General features: G+C 40.3%; 1 long non-coding RNA gene across 1 annotated transcript; it reads left to right on the forward strand.

Annotated features, from left to right (window-relative positions):
• The first annotated feature begins 13,990 nt into the window (after nucleotides 1-13,990).
• Nucleotides 13,991-14,482, forward strand: LOC107828882 (uncharacterized). The gene is made up of 2 exons (XR_001657801.2): nucleotides 13,991-14,134; nucleotides 14,243-14,482. It is a non-coding gene; the product is annotated as an uncharacterized LOC107828882 (long non-coding RNA).
• The last annotated feature ends 2,342 nt before the right edge of the window (nucleotides 14,483-16,824 follow it).

Here is a 16,824-nt window from a genome sequence, read left to right on the forward strand (position 1 = left end):
CTTTCATGTAGGTCATTGTGGATCCCAAACTCCTCCTCCTCTACTCTCCATTAGCATATCTCACTTTAGAATGTAACACTCGATGCAAGGATTGTGAAAAGTTTGCTCATCTCTCTCAAAAGAATGTCACAAGTCCGTCTCTAAGTACCATAAGCTTGCCCTTATATAAATCACCACTAATGTAAGCTCACTCAACTTGAAATCATGCAGGGCTTTTGCGGGATGTAATGAAGGCTTTTGGACTAAGGTAGGACTTGTTGGAATAGAATGGTTTCATCTTTTCTTAAGCACTCCATTTTATCTTGGCTCATACTTTGTCGACTCTTTGAGTCAATTTCTTTTTCCTCGGGGGAACTAGAGAGACGTAACGTCACTCTTTCTTGGTCATGACATTCATTTTTCTCCTTTTCTATTTACTCCATGCCTTTCATCATTGTTTTCTTTGAATCCCTTCAACTTTCTACCTTATTCACTTTCTTTTTGGCATTTTTCTTTTTATTCTTTCTTTCTTTTCTTTGCCTTCCCTTTTCTTCATTTATTTATCTTCTTTGTACCTTTTTTCACTTTCAAACTCCCCGTCTCTCCCTCAAACTTATGATTTATCCAATTGTTTCTCAAGAATGCTAAGGAAAGATTGGGTGCCAAGAGAGGGTCATTACAAAACGGATAAAGGCTTGTAACGTGGTTATTGAAAGAAAGAAGGTTTAGGCTCAAATGAGTTGACTAGAAATATCACATTGGTAGGCTATGGAATATTTCAAACTTCAAATCGGATCAAGGAGATCCTACAATCATTTCTCAAGCCAAGCTACACTTAGAATTTCGCCTAGAAAATTATTTGGGGCAAGTTCTAGACTATTAGCACGGGAACTTGGACTTGCAATTCAATACCTCCCCTTTCACACTGCTGGATTGCTAAAGATAATGGAGTCGAGGTCCCATAATAACCCTAGTTAAGATTGAGAATCACAAATGGCTCGACTGAACCACTCGATGACTGTTTAAGTCAACACAAGAGTCAAAAGATCACAACTAGATCTATTTTATGCCAATAACTTTGTTTTTAACCATAAGGTCGGAGGTAAATGTGTTGGTACCAAGTGAAGCATGCTTGAGACCCTTTTATTCATTATCACTATATTTTCCTAAACATAAAAGAAAATGGACTCAATCCCTTAAGAAGGTTGTCACGCCATCCATTGTTGGGAAGAGCTACCCGGTTCACACAAAATCCACCTTTGGAAAGAACCGTGGTATTAAGAAAATCAAAGGCTTATTGATCACTCAAGCATAAAAAGAAGCTAACAAATCAAAAAGAAACTACTAAAGTAAATAAGAAGTTATACTACTAAGAAAGACAAAGTAAAGAAGCTACGAAATAAACTACGGAAAGCAAGATAAATGAATATGCAAACCAAAGTAAAATGAATATATACATAAGGGGGACTGAATATATACATCAAACGAATGGGGAGAATATATACATACCAGAGAGAAAATAAAGATAAAGGAAAAAATAGTATAAGAGTTATTACATGCCACATGTCAATGTGAATCAATCAAAATAGACCACCCCTCCGAATAAAAATAAGCATTTTCCCCAATGCTTAACAAAAATAAGAACAGGGAAGGATAGAGAGTTAAGAGAACTCCCTATGTGGTCTCAACCTGCATGGGATCCGCAGCACCCTCTGTCTCCTCTAGCTGTATCTCATCATCACCTGGCTGAAGGAAAACAGGGTTGCTGAGCATCTGGATCATCTCCTTAGCGGTCTGGGCAGTCTCAACCGGCTCCTCAGACTGGCCGGCTGCTATATGTAATGCCTCTGGTACTACTGGTGCTGCATGTGCTGCTGGGTCTAAAGGTGCTCCCTTTATAAATAAGTCCAGTGGTAGATCTCTAGTAGATGCAATTTTGGCAACCACTTTTCTCAACTTGTCCACTGACCTCTTCGATGTCTGAGACTTCCGCATCTTCTTTGTTTGCTTTCCCAACTCCTCAATGACCTCCCCATGTGCCACTAGAGTCTCCATAATGGTCTTCTAGTTATCTAGAATCTTCTTCAATATTTTCTCCACTGACGGAAGTACCTGTGGTGCTGCTGGGGCTACTGACTGTGCTCCAACAACACTGGATATGTCATACAACTTTGAAGTAGCTGCCTGCATCTAGTTGTTGAGACTCGCCAATGTCTAGGAGACTCGCAGCGCAGTCTGTGGATAAGTGGATGAAGCTGGCACTAATAATGGCACTGATAATGAAGCTGGTGGTCTAGAAGACGACAATGGTGGCATGGATGCTATCCCGGTGGAAGGACTGACTGTTGTGGAAGGCTCAACAGCTAAATCAGTAACTACTACTGCTGGCTCCTCAGACTGGCCAGCAGAGGTAGTTGCCTTACCCTTGAATTTCGGGTTTTCAGCACCCTGCAGGTGGTACCATGAGAAAGGTTTCTTGGCCTTTACTTATGTATCATATTACCTCAGCTCCACCTTTTGATCTTTAAAGTATTCTGTAAGGAAGTTCGGGTACGGGTATGATCTCTCATCTTTCTGGACAACTAATGTGATGTTGGTGTACATGATGGCACCAACATTAATCTGATACCCAGCCATAATCGAAGCCACCGGGACTACACGGGGAAGTGGGAGGTTGTTCTCATTTAGGCATGGATCAATGCGGCTTCACACAAATGTTTGCCACCCTTTTGCTTCAAAATTTAGGGTGGCCCGAACTATGGGAACCCCTGGTGTAAGCCACAGAGGTGTTGATCCTCAAATAGCCAAAATCTTAGCTAGCCACGGGCGAGCTGCATCACCTATAGCCAGCTTTTCCAAGTATTGGACTGCCTCCACTTCTTCAAATCCCACATAAAAATTCAAAGCACAGGAGTCGAACGGATTTTTAGATTTCACACTTTTGTCACCTTGGTACCCTTCTTAATGTGAGCCACATTGACATAAAATTCTTTAACCAAGTGCTCATTTGCATTGAGGACTCTTTAGATGAACCATTTCTATCCTTTTCTCTACTGGAAGTGTCTGAGGACATTTGGGTTGTGCTTGTCCAAATCCTTCATCAAGAATTGTCGCTCAAAAGTGAGTGATCTATGGGGCCACCACTCTCTAAATCTGTTGAAGGCAGTCAAGCTGACAAATCTGTCTTTCCACATCTCCCTTCTCCTCGATCCTCTAAACCCCCCACTGTAGTATCACCCTCTCTACCATCGTCTGGGACATCATTATCATCATCAACATTGATTGGTGCAGCCGGGGCATGTGAGGAAGAGGGCTCAGAATCTGGACTACCCTCTTTCGAACCTTCAAAAGAACTAGTAGCGGAAGATGACTCATCTACCAAGTGGAATCTACCCGGGACTTGTTGTGATTGGGCTTCCTGCTGTGCTTGCACAGAGTTTCCCTCAGAATCTTCCCCAGATGGGAGATACTCACTGGTCTCGGAGGGTTCATGAACTTTGTTGGCGGTTGGTTTCTTGCCTATAGTCCTCTGAATAGCAAGTGGTAGGTTACTCTTGCCTTGGCCTCGGGAGGGTTCTGCCCTCCCTTTTGATGTATCTCCTCCACCACGTGATCTAACTATCGTCTGCAATTTATAACAATAAGAATCAGTTAGAGTTCAGGTTCATAGGACGCAGATATATGCATGATAGTTGCAGGCCAGTTGTGGAAAAATAGAAAAGGCAGTGCGGACCGCACAAAAATGAGTGCGGCCTCACTGTCAAGTGCGGACCGCACAAAAGTGAGTTCGGCCGCACAACCAAAAGTGCAGACCGCACAATTTTGAGAGCGGACGCATAGCCCCAGGTTCAGAATACTGGGTTCTCTGATCATTCATCAGTGCGAACCGCACAATTCAAGCACACAGAGGCCCTAAGTTAAAGGACTGCAGACTGCACAAAAATGTGTGTGGCAACACAATTTGAATTTCACGGCAAATAAACTAGGGTTCATACCATTTTTCACAATTTAGACATGGTTTGCACATATTGAGAATCTTAGTGGTCTACCCAGTCCCTAATTAACATATACGAGGCTACCCACATGATTTTGAAGCACATATTAAGCACATTTGACATTTATATGCCTAAAAATAACTACACTAATCAAAGAAAACAAGAACACAAATTAAGAAGAAAGAACAAAAATCTAACATGGATTGAACATACTAGTAATAAATGATGTAGGTGAGAATCTAACTTGATGAAATGAGAGAAGATTTAGAGCTAATGGGGTATGCACTGTGCTTGCTTAGGGCTTAAGATTTCAGAGAGTGTAAAGTGTAAAAAGTTATGAAAAGCCCTATTTATTAGTTGACCCGTCGGGCCTAGAACTTACCTGAGTGCGGCCGCACCATTTTGAGTGCGGTCCGCACTCCTCACCTGTACCTTGGAAGATTTCTGTGGTCCGTACACAAGAGTGAGTGCAGCCGCAAAATTTGTGCGGACCGCACAATGTTGTGTGCGGCCGCAAATTGTTAAGGAAATTTGACAGGCCAAACTTCAGAGACCATGCATTTTTGACCTTCCAGTTGTGCGACCGTACACAGAATTGTGCGGCCGCAGATAATTTTGGTGCGGTCCACACTTTTGTGACACTTAGCCAATTTTTCTTGCACAGTCCATGTAATGCACACCCATTCCTGCATACACTTCAAAACTAGTTAGCACAAAACAAAGCTATCTAACAAAGAATAAAAACAAGAAAAAGAAAAAGATACATGGGTTGCCTCCCAAAAAGTGCCTGATTTAACGTCGCGGTACGATGCAGATTACCGATCATTTGAAATGAAGAACCGCCATAATGTGGCCATCATCAACCTTGCCAAGATAATGTTTAACCCAGTGCCCATTGACTCTTAACACCTCATCATTCTTATTTTTCAAATCTAGAGCACTAAAGGGGGTTACATTCACCACTTCAAAGGGGCCACTCCATTTTGACTTCAACTTGCCCAGAAACATCCGTAACTGGGAATTGAACAATAGCACAAGATCACCCTCTTTAAATTCCTTATTGTGGATGTACTTGTCATGGAGGTACTTCATCTTCTCCTTGTAAAGAGACGAGCTTGTGTAGGCACGATACCAGAATTCATCAAGCTCATTCAATTGTGACATCCTTAGATTTGCCGCGACATACCATTCAAGGTTCAACTTCTTCAAAGCTCACATGGCCTTATGCTCAAGTTCTTCCGGAAGATGGAATGTCTTCACGAACACTAACCGGTATGGAGACATCCCGATCAGTGTTTTGTAGGCCGTTTTATAAGCCCAAAGAGCATCATCAAGTTTTCTCGACCAATCCGTCCGGTTGGCATTGACTCTCTTTGACAAAATACTCTTTATCTCCTGGTTGGAGACTTCAACTTATCCGCTTGCTTGAGGATGGTAGGGGGTTGATACTTTATGAGTGACACTATACCTTGTGAATAAGGTATCAAGAGCCTTGTTGCAAAAATGCGAACCCCCATCACTAATAATGGCTCTTGGGGTTCCAAACCTCGTGAAGATGTTCTTTTTCAAGAATGCCACCACACTCCTTGTTTCATTGTTGGGAAAAGCAATGGCCTCAACCCATTTAGATACATAATCCACCGCATCTAGAATGTAGGTGTTCCCACAAGAGTTAACAAACGGACCCATAAAATCAATACCCCACACATAGAAGATATCTATCTCCAAAATGGTTGTGAGAGGCATTTCATTCTTCTTTGAGATCCCACCGGCCCTTTGGCATTCATCACACCACTTGACAAGCTCACTAGCATCCTTGTAGAGAGTAGGCCAATAAAATCCACAACTCAAAACTTTTGCCGCCGTTCTTGCTCCACCACGGTGACCACCATACGGTGAAGAGTGGCAAGCCTCAAGAATACCCATTTGTTCTTCCTCCGGCACATATCATCGGATCACGCCATCGGTACATATTCAGAAAAGATACGACTCATCCCAATAATAGTCAAGGCAATCCCGTTTGAGATTCTTCCTTTGGTTTGAAGAGAACTCATTCGGTACAATGCTACTCACCAGATAGTTTGCTAAGTTGGCGAACCATGGCATCCCGGTCATTGAAATGACTAGGAGTTGCTCATCGAGAAATGAATCATTGATCTCAAGGCCGTCATGTGGCCTCCCCTCCTCCTCCAATCGGGACAAGTGGTCCGCCACTTGATTCTCGATACCCTTGCGGTCTTGAATCTCTAGATCAAACTCTTGCAATAGAAGCACCCACTGCATCAACCTTGCCTTAGAATCTTTCTTGCTCATCAAGTACCAAAGCGCCGCGTCGTCGGTGTGAACAATCACCTTTGTACCCATCAAGTACGGGCGGAACTTCTCCATAGCAAAGATAATAGTAATGAGCTCTTTTTTGATCATTGTGTAGTTGACTTGGGCATCATTCATGGTCTTGCTTGCATAATAGACCGGATGGAAGATTTTGTTAATACGTTTCCCCAACACCACTCCAACCGCCACATCACTTGCGTCACACATGAGCTCAAAAGGCAAGTTCCAATCCGGTGCAGTAATAATAGGAGTAGTAGTCAACTTGAACTTAAGCAACTCGAATGCCTTCATGCAATCTTCATTGAAATGGAACTTGACATCCTTCTCCAAAAGTTTACACAAATGGTTCACCACTTTGGAAAAATATTTGATGAATCGGCGATAGAACCCCGCATAACCCAAGAATCTCCTCACTCCCTTCACGGATGTAGGGGGAGGGAGTTTGGAGATCACTTCAATTTTGGCTTTATCAACCTCAATACAATACTTTGAAATCTTGTGACCGAGGACATGCCTTCCTCGACCATGAAGTAACATTTCTCCCAATTCAAAACCAAGTTAGTTTCCTCAAATCTTGACAATACCTTATCCAAGTTGTTCAAGCAATCATCAAAAGAATTCCCAACGACGGAGAAATCATCCATGAAGACCTCAAGAATATCTTCCACCATATAGGTAAAAATAGCCATCATACACCATTGAAAAGTCGCCGGTGCATTACATAACCCAAATGGCATCCTCGAGAATGCAAAGGTACCATATGGACAAGTAAAATTGGTCTTCTCTTGGTCCCCAGGAGCAATAAAAATCTGATTGTAGCCGGAGTATTCATCCAGGAAGCAATAAAAAGCACGTTCGGCCAACCTATCAAACATTTGATCAAGAAATGAAAGCGGAAAATGATCTTCCTGAGTGACTTTGTTGAGCTTCCTATAGTCCATACACACTCTCCACACGGTGACAGTTCTTGTGGGGATCAATTCATACTTGTCATTTGTTATCACAGTCATGCCCCCTTTATTTGGGACACATTGAACCGGAAAAGTCCATGAGCTACTAGAAATGGGGTAAACAACCCTGACATCCAACCACTTTATGATCTTCTTCTTGACCACCTCTTGCATTGCTTCATTTAGCCTCCTTTGATGTTCAACGGAGGGTTTGGCACCCTCATCCAATATAATCTTGTGCATGCAAAAGGCGGGGCTTATGCCCCAGATATATGCCAAGGTCTATCCGATTACTCTTTTCCTCCTTTGTAGCACCTCCAATGTGGACTCTATCTGCATGTTAGTCAAACAAGAAGAAAGGATAACCGGTAAAGTAGAAGAAGGGCCAAGGAATTCATACCTGAGATGCGGAGGCAATGGCTTTAACTCCAAAGTGGGAGGCTCCTCGATTGAGGGCTTTGTTGGAGGAGTCTTCCGGTTTTCAAGATCCAAAGATAGCTTGCTGGGCTCATAAGTGTACGACCCCATCCCTTGCAATGCATTCACACACTCCACATTTCCATATTTCTCCTCCTCATCATCAAGGTTGAGCAATACGGCTTCCAAATTATCCTCAACATTCATTGTGGCACTAGCATCATCAACAATTACTTCGGTCACTAAATCCACGAATGAACAAACTTCATTGCTGTTTGGTTGCCTCATCGATTTGCACACATGGAAAACCACCTTTTCGTCACCTACCCAGAAAGTGAGCTCACCGGTTTCCACATCAACAAGAGCCTTCCCCGTAGCAAGGAAAGGTCTACCCAAGATAATAGGCACCTCGTAGTCAACCTCACAATCAAGGATCACAAAGTCCGCTGGAAGGATGAACTTATCAACACAGACTAACACATCATCAATAATTCCCAATGGCCTCTTCATAGTCCAATCCGCCATTTGCAACCTCATAGATGTGGGTCTTGATTGCCTAATTCCCAAAGTTTTGAACTCAGAGTAGGGCATCAAGTTGATACTTGCCCCCAAATCACATAAAGCTTTGGCAAAGTCGGCGCTCCCAATAGTGCAAGGGATTGTGAAAGCACCCGGATCTTCCAATTTCGGAGCCATTGAGTGCACAATAGCACTCACTTGATGTGTCATCTTGATAGTTTCACAATTCATCGACCTCTTCTTGGTGACCAAGTCCTTCATGAACTTTGCATAACCCGACATTTATTCCAACGCCTCAACCGATGGTACATTGATAGACAAACTCTTCATCATGTTAACAAACTTTTTGAATTAGTTCTCACTATTTTGATTTGCAAGCCTTTTTGGGTATGGAGGAGGAGGCCTTGGCATTGGTGCCTTAGCTTTTGGCACTACCGGTTCTGGTATGTCAATCACGTGCTTCCTAGATGGGTTCACCTCTACTTGCGTCTCCTCCACATTTTCATCAATATCAATTCTCACTTCGTTATTATCTTGAACCACATTGCTTGGAATTTCATCTTCTTGAACCACAACATCAGCATCCACAATTCTTCTTTGATTTGAGGTGGTTGCATCTCCAACTTTTCCACTTCTTATAGTCACGGCCATAGCATGTCTCGTATTATTCCCACCCTTTGGGTTCACCACCGTATCACTTGGTAGTTCCCCCTTAGGACGAGTGTTCAATGCTTGTGAGATTTGGCCAAGTTGAACCTCCAAATTGCGGATTGAAGTGTTGTGGGAGGCTAATTGAGCATCAGAGTCAGCATTTTTCTCCATTATTTGTTTGAAAATATTTTCAATCCATCACATCTCATTGTTAGAAGATCTCGGGCCTTGAGAAGGATAGGGAGGTGGATTTCTCGGTTGTTAGAACATCGGGGGCCTTTGAAAACCCGACCCCCGGTTGTTGTTGTTGTTCTACCCTCCTTGATTACCTCCCTAATTACTTTGATTGTTGCCACCCCAATTGCCTTGGTTTCCTTGATTATTCCAATTGCCTTGATTATTGTTGCCACCACTCCATTTGCCTTGGTGGCTTTGGTTGTTCTAATTTCCTTGTGATCTCCATTGTTGTTGATTTTGAGCATTGTTTCTTTGACCTTGATAATTATTGACGTATTGCACTTCTTCTTCTTGCTCATTATACGAATCACCTTGGTCATACCCACTATCATCTTGCATGAATCATTCCAGATGGCTTTGGCCATATTGACCTTTTTGTCGTCTCTTGTTCATCATCATATTTATGCCTTCCATCGCATTCACTTGTTTCGGCCCTTGAACTTGTTGCAACTGAGCTTTTGCCAGTTGGTTCATTGTGGTTGTTAACTCTGCGATAACTTGCACATGATCATGTAGTTCCTTGTGTAGGTGAATGGCATTGGGGTCACCTTGCGAAACATTGGCCCTACTTTGCCATGACGATGAGGTATCCGCCATCTCACCCATAATTTCACAAGCTTCGGCATAAGGTGTGTTCATGAAGTTTCCGCCGGCGAGTTGATTTACCACAAATTGATTTGTTGTGTTGATACCCCTGTAGAAGGTTTGTTGGATCATGACCTCAGTCATATCATTATTCGGGCACTCTTTAACCATAGTACGATATCTTTCCCAAATCTCGTGCAATGGCTCATTGGGCTCTTGCTTGAACGCTAGAATTTCATCCCATAGTGTAGCCATGTGCCCCGAAGAGAAGAATTTGGCAATGAATTTTTCGGCCAACTCATCCCATGTATGGATGGAATGATTGAGCAATTTCTCTAGCTAGTCCAATGCTTTTACCCGTAAAGAAAAGGGAAATAGCCTCAACCTCAGCGCGTCCTCAGAAAGATTGGTTTGCTTGCTCCCCCAACATGTATCGACGAACCACTTGAGATGCTTGTAAGCATTTTGATTTGGATCCCCGATGAAGAATCCTCGTTGCTCAAGTAGTGTAAGCATCACGTTGGTGATTTGAAAGTTGTCCGCCCTAATGCGGGGCGGGACTATAGCACTTGCATAACCCTCGTTTGGAAACACCCAGTGGGCTGCCGCTTTTGGTGGAGGTGGGGGAGGGACGGGAACATTATCATGAGGCGGTCGGCCTCGCCTATTTGCTTGAGGTTCGGGAAGAACCTCATCTCCTTGATCATCGTTCACTTCCTCCCCCAATGGCAAATTACCAATGAGCTAGTTGTTGAAAGTCATTCTCGTACCTATAAGCAATTCAAAAACAAAATTATTGCCTCGGAAGGAAAAGAAGACAAATCACACAAAAACCTAGATATATAGCTAAATTCGTTTAACTCCATGGCAACGGCGCCAAAAATTGATGTCGCCCAAACTCACACCACAAATATAGGTAGTGAGACGGTCGAAGCAATAATAAAACCCAACGAAAGTCGGGGTCGAATCCTCGGGGAGTTAGAATTGGGATTAGGTATATATTTAGTGTAATTGTACGATATGCCTTAGATTACACTTTCACATTCTTGTTTGTTATTTTCTACTTCTACTTTAAACTATTGATTGCAATTGTATAACTAGAAGACAATATTTTTGGTTTTGGTTGTTTTCCAAATGATAAAAGATCTAGGATCGTGACTTCCACCTAGGTGGTTATCTAATGGGTTGTAAACTCTAGGGCAAGTTTGATTGGTCGGGGTTGTAATATATCAATTACCCATTCTATACCTCTCGGTAGTTTGAGTGATTTTTTCCAATTTGTCTTTCTCAAGTCCAAATGGGTATTGCACAAAACAAGTGATAAATGCTCAAGTCGGGTCTTACTATCTCTAGATTCAACCCCTTTAATTGGGGCTATCAATTTCTTGTTAGCCAAGTTTTCCTAGACTTAGTCTCTCTTTCTCAAGTAGAGTCTAAGTCAATTAGGCATGAATCAATATTTGTAACCATTAATTCTTAAATTCAAGCAAGAACTAGGCTAAATATCACTAACCCAATCACAAACAAGTCCTAAATCAAACACCCATTAAGTACCCCACACTAGGGTTGTGCTACAACCCTAGCTAAAAATTTAGCTACTCATGAAAAATAAAGAAATAAAAGAAGAAATTAGGATAGAACGCATAATAGTTGATTAGGGAAAGAAAATCTAATATTTAGAAGCTAATCTAGTATAATATTACTCAAAACAGTTAAGAAAAAATGGCTCAGGTGCTCTCCCAAAAACAAAACTTACCCTAAAAATGACAAAAAGTTCTATTTATACTAAGCTGAAAATATCTGACAAAAATGCCCCTGCGGAGGTCCGCAATCTGAGCGTGACTGGTCAATTGGACTTTCTGCGATCACATAAAAGTGGGATGCGGCCCCACTTTATTTGATTGTGCGGACCGCACAATTCTGAGTGCGGCCGCACTTGTCATCTTGCGGCTGTATAATTATGGTGCGGTCCGCATATCTTCAGCCTGCCCAAAAACTAACTCTCTGAATCTCCTCTTCTGCGGCCACACAATAATTGTGCGGTCCGCATACTCTAAAAGAAATCTGACAGTGATAATTCATTGTTCTGCGGCTGCACACATTATTTTGCGGTCCGCACTGTGGGCCTTTTTGCCTTGTTTTGGTCCTTGTCCATAATTGGCTCCTTTATGAGTTGATTTTGACTTCTTTAGCTCGTCTCCTAATGTTCCTTCACGAAAGCATATTTTATTAGTTACCGGGAATACCTTTAAGAATTTTTGAGCTAAAACGCAAGTAAAAGAGATCAAATAAGCGGTCAAAATCCCTGCTTATCAATCATCGATCAAAACGTCTCTAGAAATCAAACTATGTAGCGATTTGACCTCTGATTATCCCCTCGGGACCATCTCTTAGTTCCTTTTTTTAGGACCATCCCAAAAGAAAAATATTATAAGACTATGTTGGATAATCTCTCCTCCGTTGGGTCAGATCCTTATGGATGGAGCTTGGTGCCTTTATTATATTATCCTAGCTGTCTATTTTCAAACCTAAAATATAAGATTCAGTTTGTTAAGTAAAATATGTTCACTTAAAAAAATCGAACTACATCAAAACAAAGAATGAAAACTATAAAAGTTTTGTAGAGATATTTACATGTGCCTGGATCAGTACAAATAAGCTAGAATAGATAACTAGATCGCAGACGCTAAAACTCCAAATCCTGAGGACAAAATAAATATTTTAGTTTGATACAAAAAAGAATAAAATAAAGAAAATAAATATATATTTGTCTGTTTTTCTTGGAGGGGAGGGAACAAAATAAGAATATATACCATCATGGTGATTCATTGATTCAATTGATTTAAAAGAACAACAGAAAGAAGAAAACCACGCTATCATGAGAATGGTTTTGTTTTTCTTGATGCCAACCATTATTATGATCAACTTTCTTCTTGCATAATTACTTAAGAGTTTTACTTGTTGGTGGGTACTACATTGTTGTTTTCGCCCTGGTAGCCAGACTCAGCACCAACGTTCAAAGGAGCAGATTGAGAGTTCGACATTTTTAATTCGACCTGAAATTAAAATGTCAAAGAGCAAGTGTAAAATAAAGTGTGTTATGGAAATTTGTATCAAATTACCGCTATTATCCCTAGCCTCACGGTGGGCGCCAAACTGTTTACCCTCTAAAAGGGATAACAATTAAATTTATATGTGATTTTAAAGATATGTGAATTAATTCAATACAAATGATAAATGGCGTTAGATTAAACAGATAAAAGATGCAATAAATTGCCAAACCAATAAGGAGAGTGATCCCGGACTCAGTAACGTCTTAACGAAGTGCCTGACTTCGATCCCGGGCTCACACTAATAAAGAACTGATGAACAAAAGTAAGAACTTTCATAATAGAGAGAATAAGAGCATATTGCTTTGATATGCGTGTTATAATGTGTTTAATGAATAATTAGTTTGCCCTTTATATAGTAGGAAAGTTTAACTCTAAGTACAATTCTAAAAAAAGATAAGAATCTTTCTTTATGCTAAACACTGATTCACTGCTAATACGGGCCGAGATTTACGTTGTGATATCCGGTTAGGCGCGGACATCACGACCCATTCTTAGTGTGTGCAGTTGCTTGGTAATGCTCTCCGAAGTCTCAATCCTTAAATTGGACCTCGAGGATATGACCCCGATATCCCTGAGGGCAAGTGTTTGCCCGAGCCCTGATACGAGGGATTCTTCGTTCTGACTCCGATACATTATAGTCACCTTCCTGCTCCGCTTGGCTCACCGGAAAGTCGAGTCATGCAGCGAACCCGATTTTACCCATATACACTTGTCTCATTCTATTCGTATTTTGATTGTGATTGGTTACTTGTTGTCTTTATCATATGTATACTCTTTGTTGTCATTTGTTGATTTTATTTTCATTGTTAGCCTTTATTGACGGAAAGACTATTTCGAGCTCTAGTGAATCTAATTCCAGTGATGAATGTGGTTGATTCATTTTTCGATTTGGTCTATGAATCTGAAATAGGGTATTGTCCAAAGACCTAAGTGTTATATTTTCTAATTTGGAGAGAAGCAGGTGAAGACGCGTGGATAGTATCATATGCTAAAGGAAGAGCCAAATGTCCAATGTTCTAGAAGATATTTTTTATCAGATTTAGTAGACAGCTGTAATCACATATTCTTTTGTATATATTTTTAATGTAGGTTGTTAGGAAGTTGGTTATTAGATTCTTTTTTTGGCTCGGTAGGTGCTCTTCTAGCCTAGTCCATTTTATTCCTTTTGTAGTATATAAATAGACTTGCACAGTGTAAAAGAAGAACACACAGAAAATGAAAGCTTGAAAGTTTTCACAAATATTTCCTTTCAATTGATTTAGCCTTGTATTGATAAATTTCTTTATTATCATTTATTGCCTTTACTTCCCCATTGTTAGATTATATTAATATTTTATACAGGTTTCTATGTCTGGTAAGTGTCTTGACCTGACCTCGTCACTACTCTACCGAGGTTAGACATGCTACTTATTGGGTACCGTTGTGGAGTACTCATGCTACGCTTCTGTATATTTTTGTGCAGATCCAGGTACTTCTGCCCGTGTCGGATGCCAGTGAGTTGATTCAGTCATTTCGGAGACTTCAAGGTATACCTGCTTGACGCTCACATGCCTCAGAGTCGCCTTCTGATATTGTCTTTACTACTGTTTATCTTCATATCAAAATAATATTGTATTTAGAGATTCCTAGTGTACTTCATTTGAGCATATGATTGTGTACCTCCAGTTTTGAGAATTATATGAATGTTGTTCCGTTTTGGTTTTATTATGATATTTATCAGTTTAAGTTAATATCTTGTCGGTATTTCTGCTAAATTCTCAATGTGTGTTGGGCTTACCTAGTCTTAGAGGCTAGGTGACATCACGGCTTCCTAAGCTGGGATTTTGGGATCGTGACAACAAACAAGGCTTTTCCAATTAAATTCATTCAAGTCGATATTTTGCAAAATAACAAATCTAAATAAAAAGTAATAGAGTTTCTCTATATTTGTATAGGATATATCACCAAATACAAACATTCACCTAAAAGATCGGGAGAAATTCAAAAATAGCCAGATTTACAAGTGGTCATTCAAAAATAGTCACAGTTTCAAAAGTCATCGAAATTTAGCCACTTTTCATGTAAATATAAATCTGAACGAAAACACTATTCAAAATTCGGAAAATATCTAGCATAATATACTGGAACTCCAGTATATTATACTGGAGTTTGGAGTTCCAGTATACTTTGCTGGAATTATACTGGAGTTACAGCAAAGTATGCTGGAACTCCAGTATATTATACTGGAGCCAGCAAAGTATACTGGTCCAGCATAATATGCTGGAAGTTTATACACATGTGCACCGAACTCCAGTATATTATGCTGGACCGGTCTCTGTTGCAGCAAAATAGTAGCTATTTTTTAATGACTTGGCACACACCGACTATTTTTGAATGACCAGTCCGAAAACTGGCTAGCCCATGCTATTTTCACAAAAAGATCAAGTCTTAATTCCTTTTCAATTGGGCCTTCTTCGTGAAACGAGATTTGAAATGGGCCAAGACCTTTTATCTTTTGTAAACGACCGAAGATCCTAAGCTATATTTACACTCAGTGGCTACTTTTGTGGCCTTGTTTTTAGAAGTTGTCCATTTTTTAAGACAGAGATCCATGATTTGAAAATTAGATTTTAAATTTTGAGATACGGAACATGTGATCACGTTCAAATTTTAGACCATTGGTTAATTTTATAAAAGTGGTCGACAACTAAATACAACGCGATAAAAGTGATTACTTGTATGAGTCAACCAATACATCAGCAATACGTAACATACCTTTGAACTAACAATTAAAATATATCAATTTGGAATTTGTTAAATCTGAGTAGATTTAGATGGAATTAAGATATGAAATTAAGAAGATGCTACCCAATTATTAAGTTCCTCCACTATATAAAGACCACCAAGTCCTATCAAACTCTCATTCCTCACCACAAGTAAAAAGCTTAAGTAATTATGCAAGAAGAAAGTTGATCATAATAATGGTTGGCATAAAGAAAAACAAATTCATTCTCATGATAGCGTGGTTTTCTTTTTTCTGTTGTTCTTTTAAATCAATTGAATCAATAAATCACCATGATGGTATATATTCTTATTTTGTTCCCTCCCATCCAAGAAAAACAGACAAATATATATTTATTTTCTTTATTTTATTCTTTTTTGTATCAAACTAAAATATTTATTTTGTCCTCAGGATTTGAAGTTTTAGCGTCTGCGATCTAGTTATCTATTCTAGCTTATTTGTACTGATCCAGGCACATGTAAATATCTCTACAAAACTTTTATAGTTTTCATTCTTTGTTTTGCTGTAGTTCAATTTTTTTAAGTGAATATGTTTTACTTAACAAACTGAATCTTATATTTTAGGTTTGAAAATATACAGCTAGGATAATATAATAAAGGCACCAAGCTCCATCCATAAGGATCTGACCCATCGGAGGAAAGATTATCCAACATAGTCTTATAATATTTTTCTTTTGGGATGGTCCTAAAAAAAGGAACTAAGAGATGGTCCCGAGGGGATAATCAGAGGTCAAATCGCTACATAGTTTGATTTCTAGAGACGTTTTGATCGATGATTGAAAAGCAGGGATTTTGACCGCTTATTTGATCTCTTTTACTTGCGTTTTAGCTCAAAAATTCTTAAAGGTATTCCCGGTAACTAATAAAATATGCTTTCGTGAAGGAACATTAGGAGACGAGCCAAAGAAGTCAAAATCAACTCATAAAGGAGCCAATTATGGACAAGGACCAAAACAAGGCAAAAAGGCCCACAGTGCGTACCGCAAAATAATGTGTGCAGCCGCAGAACAATGAATTATCACTGTCAGATTTCCTTCAGAGTATGCGGACCGCACAATTATTGTGTGGCCGCAGAAGAGGAGATTCAGAGAGTTAGTTTTTGGGAAGGCTGAAGATATGCGGACCGCACCATAATTGTACGGCCGCAAGATGACAAGTGCGGCCGCACTCAGAATTGTGCGGTCCGCACAATCAAATAAAGTGCGACCGCATCCCACTTTTATGTGACCGCAGAAAGTCCAGTTGACCAGTCACGCTCAGATT

Source organism: Nicotiana tabacum, chromosome 19 (assembly GCF_000715075.1).
Source record: "Nicotiana tabacum cultivar K326 chromosome 19, ASM71507v2, whole genome shotgun sequence".
NCBI classification, from domain to species: domain Eukaryota; kingdom Viridiplantae; phylum Streptophyta; class Magnoliopsida; order Solanales; family Solanaceae; genus Nicotiana; species Nicotiana tabacum.